The sequence below is a fragment of the Balaenoptera musculus genome, chromosome 9 (genome assembly GCF_009873245.2).
Source record: "Balaenoptera musculus isolate JJ_BM4_2016_0621 chromosome 9, mBalMus1.pri.v3, whole genome shotgun sequence".
Classification (NCBI taxonomy): Eukaryota; Metazoa; Chordata; class Mammalia; order Artiodactyla; family Balaenopteridae; genus Balaenoptera; species Balaenoptera musculus.
In genome coordinates this window covers 22,181,247-22,199,701 of record NC_045793.1, presented here as the reverse complement: position 1 = coordinate 22,199,701, position 18,455 = coordinate 22,181,247, and the positions used below count along the sequence as shown (strand labels likewise).

Sequence of the window (18,455 nt, the reverse complement as noted above, 5' to 3'; positions counted from 1 at the left end):
TGCGCATCTGGAGCCTGTGCCCCGCAACAAAAGAGGCCGCGATAGTGAGAGGCCCATGCACCGCGATGAAGAGTGGCCCCCGCACCACGATGAAGAGTGGCCCCCGCTTGCCGCAACTAGAGAAAGCCCTCACACAAAAAGAAGACCCAACACAGCCATAAATAAATAAATAAATAAAGTAGCTATTAATTAAAAAAAAAAAAGAAATAAAAGAGGACACTACTACCAACTCCACAAAAATAAAAAGGATAAAAAAGCGAATACTATGAACAATTGTATGCCAATAAATTAGATAACTTGTATAAAATGGACCAATTCTTTGAAAGACAGCAACTACAGACTTCCCTGGTGGCACAGTGGTTAAGAATCCACCTGCCAATGTAGGGGACACGGGTTCGAGCCCTGGTCCGGGAAGATTCCACATGCCGCGGAGCAACTAAGCCCATGTGCCACAACTACTGAGCCTGCGCTCTGGAGCCCATGAGCCACAACTACTGAAGCCCGCATGCCTAGAGCCTGTGCCAGCAACGAAGACCCAATGCAGCCTAAAATAAATAAATTGAAAAAAAAAAAAACTACACAAACTATGCAAGAAGAACGGAAAATCATAATAAATCTGTAACAAATAAACTGATTGAGTTAGGAATTTAAGACTTCCCACAAAGAAGAGGTCAGGCCCAGATGAGGTCACTGTTGAATTTTACCAAAATTTAAAGAATTAATACAAAATTTTCACAAACTCTTCCAAAAAATAGAAGAGGAAGTAACACTTCCAACTCATTCTTTTTTTTTTTTTTTAATTTTTTTTTAAATTAATTAATTAATTTATTTATTTTTGACTGTGTTGGGTCTTCGTTTCTGTGCGAGGGCTTTCTCCAGTTGTGGCAAGCGGGGGCCACTCTTCATCGCGGTGCGCGGGCCTCTCACTATCGTGGCCTCTCTTGTTGCGGAGCACAGGCTCCAGACGCGCAGGCTCAGTAGTTGTGGCTCACGGGCCCAGCTGCTCCACGGCATGTGGGATACTCCCAGACCAGGGCTCGAACCCGTGTCCCCCGCATTAGCAGGCAGATTCTCAACCACTGCGCCACCAGGGAAGCCCCCAACTCATTCTTTGAGGCTGGTATTACCCTGATACCAAAGCCAGACATCACAGGAAAAGTACAGAACAATATCTCTTATGAATAAAAATTGTCAACATTATACTAGCAAACTGAATCCAGCAACATATAAAAGTGACTATACACTTAGAAGAAAACAGGACAGAGCTTTACAACATTGGATTTGGCAGTGATCTCTTGGATATGATACCAAAGGCATAGGTAACGAAAGAAAAAATAGATTATGTCTAGAAATATAGAAAGAACACTTACAACTCAATAATAAGACAAATAACCCAATTTTAAAATGGACAGGGAACCCTCCTACACTGTTGGTGGGAATGTAAATTGGTATAACCATTATGGAGAACAGTATGGAGGTTCCTTAAAAAACTAAATACAGGACTACCATATATGATCCAGCAATCCCACTCCTGGGCATATATACAGAGAAAACTATAATTCAAAAAGATACATGCACCCCAGTGTTCACTGCAGCGCTGTTTACAATAGCCAAGACATGGAAGCAACCTAAATGTCCATCGACAGATGAATGGATAAAGAAGATGTGGCACATACATACAATGGAATTACTCAGCTATAAAAAATAACAAAATAATGCCATTTGCAGCAACACGGATGGACCTAGATATTACCATACTAAGTGAAGTAAGTCAGACAGAAAGACAAATATCATATGATATCACTTATGTGTGGAATCTAATAAAAAATGATATAAATGAACTTTTTTACAAAACAGAAACAGACTCACAGATCTTGAAATCAAACTTATGGTTACCAAAAGGGAAACATGGGGGAAGTGATAAATTAGGAGATTGGGATTAACATATACACACTACTATATATAAAATAGATAACTAACAAGGACCTACTGTATAGCACAGAGAACTCTACTCAATATTCTGTAATAACCTATATGGGAAACGAATCTGAAAAAGAATGGAGATATATACACACACACACACACACACACACACACACACCCCTGAAACTAACAAAACATTGAAAATCAACTATACTCCAGTAAAAATTTTAAAAAAATAAGTAAATAAAGCCATGTGAACCGATCTTAGGACCACACCAGGCATGCTCTACAAAAGCAACCTGGTTTCCTCCCAAAATGGATATATCCTGAAGACCCTAAATTGCTTATAAAAACAATTAAAGCCAATCACATTTGATACCCTAAAAAATAAAATGGACAAAGAATTTGAATAAACATTCCTTCAAGGAAGATATACAAAAGGCCAGTCAATAAGCACATGAACAGGTGCTCAACATCATTAGCTGTCAAGGAAATACAAATCAAAACTAAAATGAGATACCTCTTAATACCCCCTAGGATAGCTATAGTCAAAAAGACAGATAGTATTAAGGGTTGATGAAGATGTGGAGAAATTGGAATCTTCATACATTCCTCGTAGGAATGTAAAATGATACACCACTTTGGAAATCTGTCTGGCAGCTCCTCAAAAGACTATAACATAGAGTTACTATATAACCCAGCAACTCCTCTCCTACATATACAACCAAAAGAAATGAAAATATATGTCCACACAAAAACTGCACATGAATGGTCATAGCAGCAGTAGTCATAATAGTCTAAAATTAGAAACAATCTGGAGAAGTTGATTTGCAAACTACGTTCCTGCTTCTCCATTCTTTGGCCATTGAATACAGATTGTGCTGTTCCAGTCTCAAAAAAAAAAAAAGAGAGAGAGAGAAAGAGAGAAAACAACCCAAATGTCTCTCAGCTAATGACTGGTTAAATAAAATATGGTATATCCATACAATAGATGTTATTTGGCGATGAAAAGGAATGAAGTACTGCAACATGGATATAAACCTTGAAAACATTATGCTATGTGAAAAAGGCCTGATTCCATTTATATGAAATGTCCAGAAAAGCAAATCTATAGAGACAGAAAATAGAGTAGCAATTGCCTAATTGCTGAGGTTTGATGGAGGAGGTTAGGAGGAAATGCGGAGTGGCTGCTAATGGGTACAAGGTTTCTTTTTGGGGGTGATAAAATATTCTAAAATTGACTGTGGTTATGTTTGCACAACTCTGTAAAAATACTAAAAAATATTGAGCTGTATACTTTAAATTGGTGAATTGTATAGTATGTGATGTATATGTCAATAAAGCTGTTAGATATATATAGAAAGATGGATGATAGATAGATGGATAAATGGATGGATGGATGGATAGATAGATAGATAGATAAAGGTATTATTAGGACAAGGGATAAAAGAATGCCTAAACCCAGGCTTAGCCCAGGTACCACTGTTAGCCCTGACAGTTGAGTCAATAATAATGTAACATTTTGTTAATCGGGTTGCACCTAAAATGCTAATGCAGAGCTCTCTGTTAAACTGGCCTAGATCTCATAGCCAAGATAGAAGATTAGGGGGCATTTTTCCTTGCCCTAAGCCCAAACCTGAGTCTTGCAATTTTATCACCCTCCACTGGGTGTGTAATAAGAGAGCAGTCGAGAGCATCTGAGAGAATGTAGGAGAACCAAATAGCTGAACTTCATGGTCTGAGGGAGAATTGCCCTCCTAACACTGAGGCCACCACGAAGGAGGAAAGGGATGGGCGAGAAGAAGGGCGATGCAGAAGGCCCGGTGACCCTACTCACCGTAAATGTGGATCTCTGCCTGCAATTAGAGTACTGTCTCCTCTTGCAGAATAGGAAGGAGAGGATAGAGAGAAGGTTGATGTTCCTCTCCTTTAAGCTTGTAGTTGGAGGAAGATTCCTGACAGAGATATGTATAGAGATGCAGGTAGTGGAGAAGACAGGGTCAAACCAAACCTGAGCAGAATGCCTTGGTGAGTAAGAATGTTTCACAGTTCCATGAAAATCAAAGACCCATTAGAAGAAGCTGAGTAAGATTTTAACCCATAAAGAAATTGCAGAGTTATTAAAGCAATTTGTGTTTTATGGCAAGGTTACAATTGTTGGTATAAATGAAGTGCTTTGCAGATGTTATCAGGTATCTTAGGCAGGGGAAGCCATGCATTTACTGTATTAGTGCCTTGGGTGGTTCTTTTTTCAAAGTCTTCTTCCCTTCTCTTCTGAATGCATTTCTAGTCAGGGTACACTAAAGTTCTGTTCACGAAGAAGAATGAGGATGGAGATGAACTTCAAAACTGTACAGAAGAGATACAACCTAGTGACTTGCTTTATGGTGCATAGTTTTGTAGAAGGAAAATGACCTGCAGTGTCTTTGGTGAAAACAATCCTTTTCCTCTCTGTTTAGCTCCCATAACTGCAACAGTTTGACCTTTCAGTGAAATTAAGCAGCCCAAACCCCAAAGAAGGACACAGGGGTAACAGGAAAACCAGTTACAGCTGAGAGCAATGATTCTCTGTACAGACTTCCTGCCCTCCCATTTTGGGTTGAAACTTTTTCTTCATCTTTTTGAACTTTCTCTTCAGCTGCCTTTCATATGTAACACCTCTATTAGGGTTATGTGACTCTGACCACCAACACTCTTCCTGTGCCACCCACCTCCTTACTCTGGAAAGTCTGGCCTTCCAGAGAGCATCACCTTAGAGTAACTTACATTTCCAATTCAGATCTCCAGTCATCGTTTGTGGTGTCTTATAGAAAGGTGATTTGTTCACGATTCCCTTCTCCTTTGCAAAATTCTAATACATAGAAGGAATCAGAATAATATAATGAACATCCAATATCTACCATCTAGATCAAACAATTGCTAAAATTTTTCCATATATTCTCCATTTTTCCTTTTTCTTTTTTTTTTTTTTTGCTGAAGTAATTTAAAGCAAGTTATAGAAACATATATGTTTCCCTCCTAAATATTTCAACATTTATCTCTAAATAATAAACACATCTTTATCAGGTAAACACAGTTCCATTCTCACACTTCACATGATTCCTATAATTTCTCAATAGCATGTAATACCCACCCACATTCAAATATTCCCTACTTGTTCCCAAAATGTCTTTTTAAAAAATATGTGGCAAAATATGCATATTGTAAAATTTTCCATTTTAAGTGTCCAATTCAGTGGCATTGTCTATTCACAATATTGTGTAATCACCACCGCTATTTCCAGAACTTTTTCATTATGCCAAACAAACTCTATATCCTTTAAGAATAACTCTCCATTTCCCCCTCCTCCCAAATGACTTTTAAAGATGGTTAATTCAAACATATTTTATCTGGTTGTTATGTTTCTTAAGGCTCCTAATCTAGACCTGTCTCCTCACACCATACCCACATGCATTTTATTTTTATGACATTGACTTCTTTTTTTGGGGGGGGTGGTGGTTAGAATGCAAGTTTTATTTTTGAATCCCCATTGAAATAAATATGTTAATCTTTGAAAAATATTTGGTTATATGCCACTAAAATTATCCCTAGAGCCCCCGGTGATAGTCATGCCCCATTCTGGAAAACACTACCATAGGGAATTACTGGGGTACCCTGGGGAGGTAGGATGAGGCCACTGCTTGTTGAGCAAGGGTCATCTGTGTCCCAGGTAAGCTGCTTGCTGCTGTTCATAATTCTCTGAGCCCCAGACCTACCAGCATATTGGATCTTATCTTTCCTGGCTGGCAACACTTTGGTGGCTTCCTATTCTCTTCTAGATAGAAGAGTAAATGCCTTAACATAACCTACAAGGTCCTTGGGGATCCTGGGATAGGCCTACCATGGCCCCATCAGGCTGGTGAAGAGAGGGAGAGAGGAGACAGGGAGGATCCCCTGGAGGAAGTGACATCTGAGCTGAAGTCTAACCGATTTATGGAGAGAACTAGGTGATGGTAGTGAAGAGCTTTTTTAGGTAGAAGGAACACCATGTGCAAATTTCCTGAGGCAGGAAGGAACAATGTGCATGTGAGCACCTGAAAGAGGCACTAGAGGAAGAGTCGGGGAGAGGAGTTTGCAGGGGCCAGACCCTGCCTGCAGTCCCTGGAGGCATCACAAGCATTGTGATCTTAATGCTGTGCCTTACGAGGAGCCATTTAGAGCTTCAAGAACAGTGACTTCAGTTACTTGAATAACAAATACTTTTTGAACACCTACTTCAGGTGGAGCACTGGAGATTTTAATAGAACAAGACTCTCATGGTCCCTGCCATCAGGAAACATATTCTTTTAAAAACAAAAGTTATACATATGCATGGTTTAAAGAAATAACAGGTATTATAAGGTTTTCTATGAAAACAGAAGGCAGTCCACTACCTTTTCCCCCATTTCCACTTTCGCAGAGGCATCCATTTTCAACTCTTTTAGCTGACTGTATTTTGGATTTATCTCCATTATCTCTAAGTAATCTTGTTTTTTTTTTTTTTGATTTTTGAATTTTATTTATTTTTTTATACAGCAGGTTCTTATTAGTTATCTATTTTGTACGTATTAGTGTATATATGTCAATCCCAATCTCCCAGTTCATCCCACCACCTCCCACCCCCCCACCCCCCACTGACATTGAGTTTTTGACGATTCTGGGCTAATTGTTCTGCACGGTGTCCCACCTGCGGGATTTGTCTGTTTTCTCATGGTGTTGTTAAACTTGTTCTTCTGTCCTCTGTATTTCTTGTAAGCTCAAAGTTAGATCAAGGCTTGATAAGAATCAGGTTAAACATTTTGGTAAGAATTCTTCATAGGGTAATGCTGTATACTTCCTACTGCCTCGTATTAGGCCCTACGTAATGTCTGGTTGTCTCACTACTAATGAAGTTAATACTGATCACTGGGTGAAGGTGATGACAGCCTATTTAAAAATGGGTTTTTTAAAATGGGAGCTTGACTACTTGCACTGTTTTAAAATGATTATCCCTACTTTGAATGTTCAGATAAAGGGGCTCTGAGTTGTTGCCTGGCACCTAGGAGACAGCATTTATCCTGAGTAAAGGATAAGAGGATTAAGACTGAGGCTTTGTCCTCTTTATGGAGTAGATGCAGGAGTTCATGTTTATCTCTGAGGGTGGTCAATCAGGGCAGAACGTTCTGGAATATGAAGTCTAGCAGAGACTGGGCCCTGAAGAAGGTACTCTGAAACTGGTCATTAGCCAGAATTTAACTATGAATAAATAGATCTTTTTGCTAACACTTCTTAAAGACAGTCAGAACATTTTGAGAGTTCAAATACAGAAGACTCTTTTATGGCATTTTAAAATAACTCTCCCTTCACCTTCTATTCTTCCCCGCCCCCCGCCAAAAAAAACCCCACTTTAAACTCTTAGAGTAAAAAATTAAGGAAGAGCATTTTCTTTGGATGCAGAATAGACGGATCTTTAGATGTTTCTTGAGTACTGTTTAAATTCTAGAGTGAGGAAAAAGTATGCATCTATTCTCTTTGGTTGATGTTTACCTCTTATCTTTTAGCTATCATAAACTAAATAATCCGTTGAAAATATAAGCAACTAGGTTAAAGGATTTCATTATTAAAAATAAGAATTTGGGTTTCTAAGGAAAATGAGTTATTTTTTAAATCTCCAAATAAACACTCTCATTTTACAGCAATTAAGCACCCAAGTCAGTTAAACTTTGCTCAAGGTTGCCCTGTATTTCTGGATACCCAGAGGGGTTTTTTTGTTATTATTGCTTGTTTGTTTTTGTTATTTTGTTTTTCAGCTAGCACAAAGACAAGGGAGTTGTTGTGAATTTTCTGCATAGCAGGACAGAACTTAACCTTAGGATACTGGACTAACAGTTTTCATTTTACTACTGGAATTAGTAATATCCTTTTTCTCCATTTATACTGTAATTTTCAAAGATTCTGGCTTCCAAGTTACCAGTTGGGTAGGGGAGGTGGTAAAGGTCCCTTTGAGGAAATAGTTCTTCCACAATAGCACTACTGGTGGACCTAGCAACACTTGCCTATTACCTCCATTGGGGGTTACTATATTTGGTGATGAAGACCTCACCAGTAGTTACAAGAAAAGACAATGTGAACGGTCATCCATTCTTTTCCTTTTCTCTTCTTTTTTTTTCCCCCCTCTTTATACATATCCTCCCTTCTTTTCTTCTTTTCTCTTCCTTCCTCCTCCTCCTTCTGCCTCTCTCCATGTTCCTGTCCCTCTTCACTCATTCTTCATTTTTCTTCCCTTCTTTTGCCACTCATTCTAGATTGGCATACTTTAATGACTCCCCAGTTCCCACCAAATTTTGTGTTCCCGAAGGATTCCCTGCTTCACACCAGCCAGTGGTATGTCACTGAATACTCAATAGAATCAAAGGGGTGGGAGAATCCCAGAAGAGGAGGTCTGTGCCTGGATCTGTGTTCGGAACTCCCTCTGTCCAATTTCCATTTGTTTTGAACTGCCAGTTTCCATTCTGGTTTTCTGGGATCTCAGAGTTCTATAAGGATAGTAATGAAATTACTTGAACCATGTCCAATACATCAAAAAAGCCTAGGGCTTCCCTGGTGGCACAGTGGTTGGGAATCCGCCTGCCAACGCAGGGGACATGGGTTCAAGCCCTGGTCCGGGAAGATCCCACATGCCGCGGAGCAACTAAGCCCGTGCGCCACAACTACTGACCCTGCGCTCTAGAGCCTGCGAGCCACAACTACTGAGCCCGTGTGCTGCAACTACTGAAGCCAGTGCACCTAGAGCCCGTGCTCTGCAGCAAGAGAAGCCACTGCAATGAGCAGCCCGCGCACCTCAACGAAGAGTAACCCCCGCCCGTCGCAACCAGAGAAAGCCTGTGCGCAGCAACAAAGACCCAACGCAGCCAAAATAAATAAATAAATACATTAAAAAAAAAAAAAAAAGCCTAGAAGATATATATACATATATATATATATATATATATGTATATATACTTTTTTTAAAAAATTTATTTATTTTTGGCTACGCTGGGTCTTCATTGCAGCTTGTGTGCTCTTTAGTTGTGGCCCATGGGCTCCAGAGCGTGAGGGCTCAGTAATTGTGGCCTGTGGGCTTAGTTGCCCTGCAGCATGTGGGATCTTAGTTCCCCGACCAGGGATCAAACCCACATCCCCTGCATTGGAAGGTGGATTCTTAACCACTGGACCACCAGGGAAGTCTGAAGACATTGTATATTTATTCACAATAAAGCCTGAACAGATTGACTAAGTAATGCAAAGCTACTTTATTCTTGGGGGGAGCAGGGGGCTGGAAGATGGGGGGAGATTATGCCACACAAACTCATTGTAAAGACTGTATCTTCACAGTAAGAAGTTCTGGTTGGTGTGTGTGTTGTCTATAAGGTAGAGAAAGTCTGTTGGAAAGAATGTGGGTATGGAGGTAAGGCCAATCAAAGTTTAGTCTCTAGGGAGTTCCCTGGTGGCCTATTGGTTAGGATTCCAGGCTTTCACTGCCATGGCCCAGGTTCAGTCCCTGGTCAGGGAACTGAGGTCCCACAAGCCATGCAGTATGGCCAAAAAAAATTTGAGTGTCTAGCAATAAGACCTGAGCTATTTATTTAACATCTCTGAACCTCAGTTTACTCATCTGTAAAATGGGGCTATTCATTTCTATTTTTCAGACTCCTTGAGGATTTTAGATGATCTATGTAAAGCACTCATTAATACAATTCCTGGTACCTAATAAATAGTTAATATATTTTCTTTATGAATGTGATTTATTTAGTAGTTAAAAATCTTTCAAAGCATATAGCTTTGGGGGAAAAAATGAGATCATTGAGAGAAGAGGCTGGGAAGCACTCATATAACATAGTTCTACATGGCCACACAGATCCCTTAAGAACTCCTGCCAAGTCCTGAGGGCTCTGATTAGGGGATATACAAGGAGGTTGCACATCCTCTGTGTTAATCAACAGATCCTATCTTGAGGGGGATACTCAGTTGCCTAACCATACCTTAGCAACATTTCCTTAAGCCCACCTGTTTGTCTGCTGGATTCCTACGTGATTTTGACACAGCTCTGGTGATGAGCTTCAAGAAGTACCAGGTCTGCTCATGGCTATCTAACTGTAGCCAGGGATTTTAGGTGGGAAGACAAAGGAATGGAGCGCCTTGGGAAGATGGATAGAAGATGAAGTTTCAGGAGGAGATAAGGATCATCATAGCTTAGTTTGCACCCCTTGAAAATAGGGCAGTAGAATATATTTCTTGAAAAGAAAAGTACTATCCCAAGACTGACTCTTTCATCTCAGCCCTAAGGGACTCTTACAAAAAATGAGACTTTCTCCTAAATCTCTTACTTCTTCATCCCCCTGGGCCCTAACTCTCTCCCAGTTCATCCCTCTCTCTCTGCACTCCCAGGATAGGGAGATCAATTGCCTCTTTCCTATAATGGGATCAGGTTTACAGGTAGAAGCTATCTAGCATTTTCTAGGACTCTTGTCCCAGGCCCCTGCTAAATTTCACTTGGTAGAGCATCTGCACAAAGATGAACTATAGAATCCAGCTTTTAAGCTTGGTGTTTCTGTTGAGCAGGCCAAATGACTTTGGAATATCCTGTTTTAAGCTGAATTTATCCCTTGTTATTTTAAAAGCTATAACAAGTTGTTTTTTAAAATGTTTTCAGTCAGCACATCTTTATTTATTGTCCTTAAGACCCGAGGCTACTTGAAGAAGGATTTAATTTCCAAAGTCTGATAAGTAAACAAAAGTTTCCCAATAACATCTTCAGGCAAGCACCAAAAGACCTCATTTTTTGCCACAGTGCTTGGTTGGCTCCCCCATAATTGTCCATTAGTACTGGGCTCAACCAAACCTTGCATAATCACATAAAAAATATACCTTCAAACACAGTTACTTACTAATTGATTTTTTCTTTTTCTTCTTAATTACCATGTTTAGCAAAAAGCAAAAGTAAAACAGGTTTTAAATGTGGTATTATCTGACTAGACCCTAAGCATATAAAATCGAACAGACTATATTGGGGGTTCATATGATAACTATGGTCGGGAAATGGTTATTCACTGTTCTCCCAAGAGTTTGAAAACGTCCAGAAGGGACTGGTTAGATAAGCAGAGGCTCACATGCATGGCTTCAGCTCTGTGGGAATGCCTAAGCTTTAAAATTAACTCCAGAATCCCACTAAATGTGATATTCCCTGATGTTGAGCTTTGTCTCTGATACCTTCTTTTGTCTTGATCCTCTGTAGCTGTGGACTGAGACTCCCAAAATTCACCCTAGTCTCTCTTCCTACTTGTGACCAGGAAAAAAGTTGGGAAATAGGGTTGTGTTAGTCAAGATAGGCTAATTGTTATAACAAATGACTTCAATATAACAGTTTGGCCCAATAAAAATATATCGCTCTGGTCATAGTACAATATAGATTGGGAGGGGTGGGGATGTATGGAATGTAGTGGTCAATCCTATGCAGTATTTCACGGTCTTCTTCCAAGGCATGCTCTAGCTTCCTCTAGGTTCTCAGAATCCTCTCCATTCAGCCAGTGGGTGGGGAAAGAGCCTGCCGTGTATTGCACAGGAGGCTTTTCATGCACCAGACCTGGAACTGGCACCCATCACTTCCATCCACATCCTGTTAGCCAGAACTCTGGCACATGGCTCTGCCCAACTTCAAGAGAGGCTAAGAAGTTTAGTCTAGCTATGAGCTGAGCTCATAGCAGTTTCTGCCACAAGGGGAGACAGATAGCTCCTCAGGGCAGGCCAATGGTTCCATGCTTGTATATCATCAGAGGTCTGCAAAATAAGTGTACTGTCCTATTTTTAGGTCACTTAATGCCTATACCTACCATTAACATCTTGGTCAGTACCTGGAAAAAGTCCACCTGTCAAGATCAGCATCAACCTTGGTACCACCACAAATCAGTCCACACTGCAAACTTACTTGTTTATATTTAGGTCTTCCCAGGGTTTCAAGATACCTGGACCAAGCCCATACATAGGTTCTCATTGGAAGTTGCTTATGCACTTGCACTTTGTTCTGCTCGTCAGATGGTTCCCATGACAAAGTCTGGCAAGTAGTCCATTGGAAGCCATTTGTAATGTCTAATCCAAACTTTGTCACATGGGACCTATGAGGAGAATAAATGTGTTATAAACATTTGAAAAAGTGTCTCCATACCTCTTCAAAAACTATGAAAAACATGTTTTTGTCTCTTCTCAATCAGTGTATTTTTCAGTTGTCACAACTCTGTAATTGTCTGCACTCTTGCTTCCTGCTTCTCTCATTAACCAATTTACAAAGGCTATTTCATAGTGCAACCATTTTGGAGACATCCATTTGTCCTCATTTACTCACAGGCAACTATTGCCATTGAGATTTTAGTTTCCTCCAATATTGTTTGTTCACCTTTTTTTTAAAAATAAATTTATTTATTTTATTTTATTTTTATTTTTGGCTGTGTTGGGTCTTCGTTGCTGCACATGGGCTTTCTCTAGTTGCAGCGAGCAGGGGCTACTCTTCGTTGCGGTGCATGGGCTTCCCATTGCAGTGGCTTCTCTTGTTGTGGAGCACAGGCTCTAGGTGTACGGGCTTCTGTAGTTGCGGCTCGCAGGTTCTAGACCACAGGCTCGGTAGTTGTGGTGCACGGGCTTAGTTGCTCCGTGGCATGTGGGATCTTCCCGGACCAGGGCTCGAACCCGTGTCCCCGGCATTGGTAGGCGGATTCTTAACCACTGTGCCACCAGGGAAGCCCTGTTCATCTTTTTATATAAAGAGGATGATGACATAGATTGTACAAGGTAATAATGGTAAAGTCCTGATTCTGTTCTGCTTTTCTAGTTGTAGTGTAAGTTTTCACCACCCCATCGACACTTTCCTCTTGTAATGTAAGACATGCACTTATTATATGGCTCATGGGATTAAGGGTGCAGTCTTCATTCATTTATTTATCCATTCATTCTTTCTGAAATAATTACTGAGTACCTACTGTGTGCCAGATAGTGTGATAGATGCTGGAGTCAGAGCAAAGAACAATACGTATAAGGTCCCTACTCTCACGGAGCTTATGCAAGAGACAGACTCTAAGTAAATAATAATGCAAAATATTAATTATAATTGTAACATTTGTATGGAAAGCTTATTTTCCTTTTAGCATTATGGATAATCTTGAATCACCAATAATTTTTGTTTGTTTTTTTTTTTAAACTGAGGTCTTTGTTCCTCTGTAAAAACCAGCTTCTTTTCCTTAGGGTAACAGTCATTCATTCACTGATAATATTCATCAATTCATTAAATATTATTGTAAAACTACTATTTACCAGGCACTATGCTAAGATTTCCAAATACATGCCCTCAAGGCTCATAGTCCAGACTGACATGCAAACCACACAGAACACTATGTTAATTGTCATAATTCACTTAATGGAAATGTGAAAAGTGCAGTGAGGCATAGGAAGAGGAGGACCTAGATCTGCCTACATAGGTCAGAGAAGACTTCACAAAGGAGGTAGCACTTGGACTGAGGTTTAAAGGTGAATAAGACTTTGCTAAGAAGACAAATGAAGGAAGGGCATGAGATGGCTAGTTGACCATCAGAGACTCATTCTCTCCTTCCATAGCATCAACTTTTTCTGGGAATTGGCCCAACCAATTTCCAATCCCCTATACAACTAGGTGGAACTAGGTGATCCATTCTCATTAATGGGATGTGAGCAGAAGTGATGTACATCATTTCTAGACCAGGTTAAGAAGTAGGTATGCCTTTGACTTCCCTGGTGGTGCAGTGGTTAAGAATCTGCCTGCCAATGCAGGGGACACGGGTTCGAGCCCTGGTCCTGGAAGATCCCACGTGCTGCAAAGCAACTAAGCCTGTGCACCACAACTACTGAGCCTGCGCTCTAGAGCCTGTGAGCCACAACTACTGAAGCCCACGCACTGAGAGCCCGTGCTCCACAACAAGAGAAGCCACCGAAATGAGAAGCCTGCGCAGCGCAATGAAGAGTAGACCCCGCTCACCGCAACTAGAGAAAGCCTGCGCGTAGCAACGAAGACCTAACGCAGCCAAAAAAAAGAAGTAGGTGTGCCTTTTCTTCCTTCTCTTTCCCAGCTGTTAGCTCTGGAAATAAAGGACTCTAAAGCTTAGAGGATGGCAGAGCTGCAAAATAGAAGGACCCTGGGTGGAAGGTGGCTTGCCAGACTGATCTGTTATATGACTAAGAAATAACATTCTAGCGCTTTAATGTACTGATATTATATAACTCGTTTGTTACAACAGTGAGCTCTACCTTAATTAATATAAGGCAGTTCAAGCAAAGTGAACATTATGTGCAAAGGCTTACTGATGTAAGGTCTAGCACAGAGTACATGCTCAGTAAGTATTTGAAATTGCAGGAAAAGTGTTATGGGGGAGTACAAATAGTCCATTATAGCCAGAGTATAAAATACATGATTGGTGGGAGTGAGAGGAGGGTGGCACAATAGATAGGCATGGGCTGATCTCAAAGAACCTTGAATGTCACGCTGAAGAATTTAGGTTTAATCTTGTGATAGGAAAGCCAATGAAGAAAATTTAAAAGGTGAGAGGCAAGATCTCTGAGAAACACAACACCCAAGAACCTGCTTTAATTTTCTTTAAATGTAAGATGTGAATCCAAAGATGAAAGATAGGATTTCAGAACCAGAAGACATCATGGTTTAATCAAACCTCACTTAACAAATGAGGAAAGTGAGGTCCAGAGAAGTTAAGTACCTTTGCCAAGGTCACCCAGCTAGAATTGGGCAGAGGTGGGGACTAGAAGGCTAGTCTCTTATTGCCAGCCCTACAGCATTGCTCTTTCCACTGTGCCACAGTGCTTCAAAGCAGTTGAGACCAGCTGGTGTGCCTGTGTTTTCAGTTCCCTAATGAAGACATTGGGGATTTGGAGGCAGGGTATTTACCATGGAAGGTTGTCTTCTCTGTAATTCCTCATCTGGCTTGAACCACTATTTTGGACAAGGTCCATTTTTCAGCATCAGATTTCCCTAGAGGACAATTGGGAATGTGCTTAGTGGCCTGTGGGGTGCCCTTGCACTTTCTGAGCTTTTTGGGGGAGGAGGAGAAGAAGGTAGCAGTGGTTTGAGCTCCTGGAAATGTTCCTGGTCCCTAGGCATCTGGGGAGTTGTTGGCCCTCTCAGTGACTGTGGTTTAGCCTGCCAGCTGACTGTCCTTCAGGGGTCACATCAAAACATCTTCGTCAGCTTGTCTCTTTAAAGGGTCAGCCCCTATGGCTGGCATTTTAATATCATTTTCTGTTCATCAGTTCATTACTTCTGGTTTTCATATATTGTTAAGCTGATTCATTATTCATTATCATTATTTTTACTCCATGTGCCACCCAGAGCAATATGACATACATTTGTTTTTTAATAGCAAGTGGGGGCAAAAGGACAACTGTGCTGAGGCCAGTCTCAGGAAAGCATGACATGTGGTCTGACTTAAGGAGGACTCGGTATTATTGAATTATTTTACAACTGAGGAAGCCAGAGCACAGGTTGGGGGGCAGGGGAGGTCATTTGTCCAAAAGTCCCCAAGAAATCTGGGGAAAAATACATTCCTTGATGTTTTTTGGTCTAGCATTTTATAATCTCCTCACTCCTTATCCTTTGGATGTATCCTGGTTTTCTCCCTTGCATGCTGCTCAACTGATAGCGCAGATGGTTGGGATGAAGTATTAACAAAGATGAGATGCTGCCTCAGTCCCTGAGGAGTGCCTTGGTGGCACCCAAAGACAACGTCTTATGCAGTGGAAAGTGCTTGGGCTTTGAAGTCAAAGAGACATCAGCCACTCTCTAACTGTGAGACTTTGGGCAAGTTCTTAACGTCTCTGAGCTTCAGTTTCCTTTTATGTGAAATGGGAAAATAATGCAAACTATGAGGGTGGTTAAATGAATGAACATACATAAAGCTTCTGTCTTGGTGCTGGGCACACAGTTGGCTCTTAACAAGTGTTATTTCCTTTTCAGGTCTCTGAGAAGTTCCTATTCTTTTCCTCAATCCCTATCCTGGGTTCTGGTCAAGATGTGAAATGAAACAAAAGAGTGAGCAGATGGAGACCGAAAAACCACGTTGATTGCTGATAAAGTCTGTTTATTGTGAGAGATAACGGGATACTAAATACTAAATGAGTTTCAGAATTAGGTCGACTTGTTCACCCAGTCACAAGTAACATTTGACCAGGACAGGACTTCTCACGCTGGGAGTAGGAGTGGGAGTAGGAAGGGGACCCTGCTCCCAGAGGAGCAGACCAAGGTGACATCCTCACTGTGGGCAGGTGATGCCTAAGTGGAAGAAAGAAGGAGCTAAGCTGAGCCTGCCCTGTGTACTTCTCAATTCTCAAAGCAGATTAAGCCCCTCCGCTAAGGAGGAGGAGTAAGAGAAGTAGACAGACGCCAGGAGTGTCAAACGCCCACAAGGAAGGAAACCTCAGAAGCATCTCCCTCAGCATTTCCCTTCTCTTGTCCCCCTCCTCTCATTTTGTGCCGCTACTTTTTAGCCACCCTGCTCATGAAGGACACAGCTGTCAGTACTGTGGGTAGCCTCAGAATACAAAAGGTTGGGAGAAAGGTGTGGGAGAGGGAGGGAGAGGTTGTGTTGAGTCATTAGTAGAGAAAGAGGGGTGGCCACATAAATCCAGAAAGAAAAGTCTAAGTTCAGAGTCAGGAGTTAGAGGTCTGAGGGGAGGGAGGATCAGTGTTCAGAGACCTGAACTAGACAGGAGGGCACTGTAGGAGCATAATCAGAATTTCTAGGCGTGGGGCAGCACACTGTGGCCAGATCCCAAGAGGACAAGTAGGCATCAGGGTTCCAACATATCTGACCTCTGAGTCCTGGAACCACATCTCCTGGAGATGACTCTCAATCCTAGCATTGGGTTATATACCCTCTACCTCAATTTTTAATCTTTAAAATATAAGCATATTTTGTGATTATAAAACCAATACATGCTCAATTTGGAAAATTCAGAAATACAGAGAGGTATAAAGAAAAAAACAAAAATAACCCCAAATCTCATCACAAAGAAGAACTAATATTAACTTTAGCTATATTTCTATTCAGTCTCTCTTCTATGCATATCATTATACAGATAAGGTGATTTTATCTATACTTGTTAAATTTGCATGCAGAATTTTTAACAATATTATAATATAATCATTTCCCCATGTTATTAAAAGTTCTCAGTAATTAACATCATTTAAAATGACATTTTCCCTGGTTTTAAGCACATCTGGATCAATCTCTACCAATTTATGAAAATCCCGTGGGTCTGGAGAAATCTTCTAAATGTTTACCTTCTTTTGGGTTGGGGAATAGGGCATTCTCAAAGGCCAGGGCTCTATGGGGCCTGTGCATGGTAACTACTACACGGTACTTGATCTTCTGGAGAGTTCTCATATTTCTAGCAATTGATGACAGGATTGATGAGAAGATGCCACCCTGCAAAATACAATAATTCAAAGCATAGGCCTTTCTTATACAACACATCATTGTTACACACTCAAAAGAACCACTGTATTATTTTGCTATGGCTGCCATAACAAAATACCACAGACTGGGTGGTTTAAACAACAGAAATTTATTTTCTCACAGTGCTGGAGGCTAAAAGTCCAAGATCAAGGTGTCAGCAGGTCTGCTTTCTCCTGAGGCCTCTCTCCTTAGCTTGCATGTGGCTGCCTTCTTGCTGTGTCCTCAGATGTTCTTTTCTCTGGGCATGGCTGATCCTGGTGTCTCACTGGGTATATTGAATTAGGGCCCACCTTAAAGACCTCATTTTAACTAAACCTCTTTAAAGACCTTATCTATAATATATAGTCTTTCATGAACAGCTTCTTTCACTTAGCATAATGTTTTCAAGGTTCATCCACGTTGTAGCATACATCAGTACTTCATTCTTTTTCATGGCTGAAAATATTCCACTGTATGGATATACCACGTTTTGTTTATCCATTCATCAACTTATGGACATGGGTTGTCTCCACTTTTAACTGCTGTAAATAATACTGCTATGAATGTTCATGTATAAGCTTTTGTGTGGAGGTATGTTTTCATTTCTCTTGAGTAGATGCCTAGGGGTGGAATTGATGAGTATTATGTTAATTCCATGTTTAGCATTTTGAGAAACTACAAAACTATTTTCCAAAGTTTTACATGCGTCATTTTACATGCCCACCAACAATATATGAGGGTTCCAATTTCTCTATATCCTTACCAACACTTGTTATTGTCTGTTTTTATTATAGCCATCCTTGTGGGTGTGAAGAGGTATCTCATCATAGCTTTGATTTGCATTTCCCTAATGACTAGTGATGTTGAGTATCTCTTCTTGTGCATATTGGCAATTTGTATAAATTTTTTTGAGGAATGTTTATTCAAATTCCTTGCCCATGATTTAACTGTGTTGTCTTTTTATTATTGAGTTGTAATATCTTTTTATATATTCTGGATATAAGTTCCTTGTCAATATACAATTTGCAAAGA

General features: G+C 40.6%; 1 protein-coding gene and 1 long non-coding RNA gene across 2 annotated transcripts in view; one reads left to right on the top strand and one right to left on the bottom strand.

The window, feature by feature from the left end:
- The window catches only part of MKLN1 (muskelin 1), a 359,471-nt gene that overhangs the window by 119,940 nt on the left and 221,076 nt on the right, over positions 1–18,455 (top strand). The gene's annotated exons all lie outside the window — the stretch shown is intronic.
- The window catches only part of LOC118900831, a 31,673-nt gene continuing 29,164 nt past the window's right edge, over positions 15,947–18,455 (bottom strand). The window contains exon 3 of the long non-coding RNA XR_005021234.1: positions 15,947–17,414. This is a non-coding gene — a long non-coding RNA (uncharacterized LOC118900831). The remainder of the gene's footprint in view (positions 17,415–18,455) is intronic.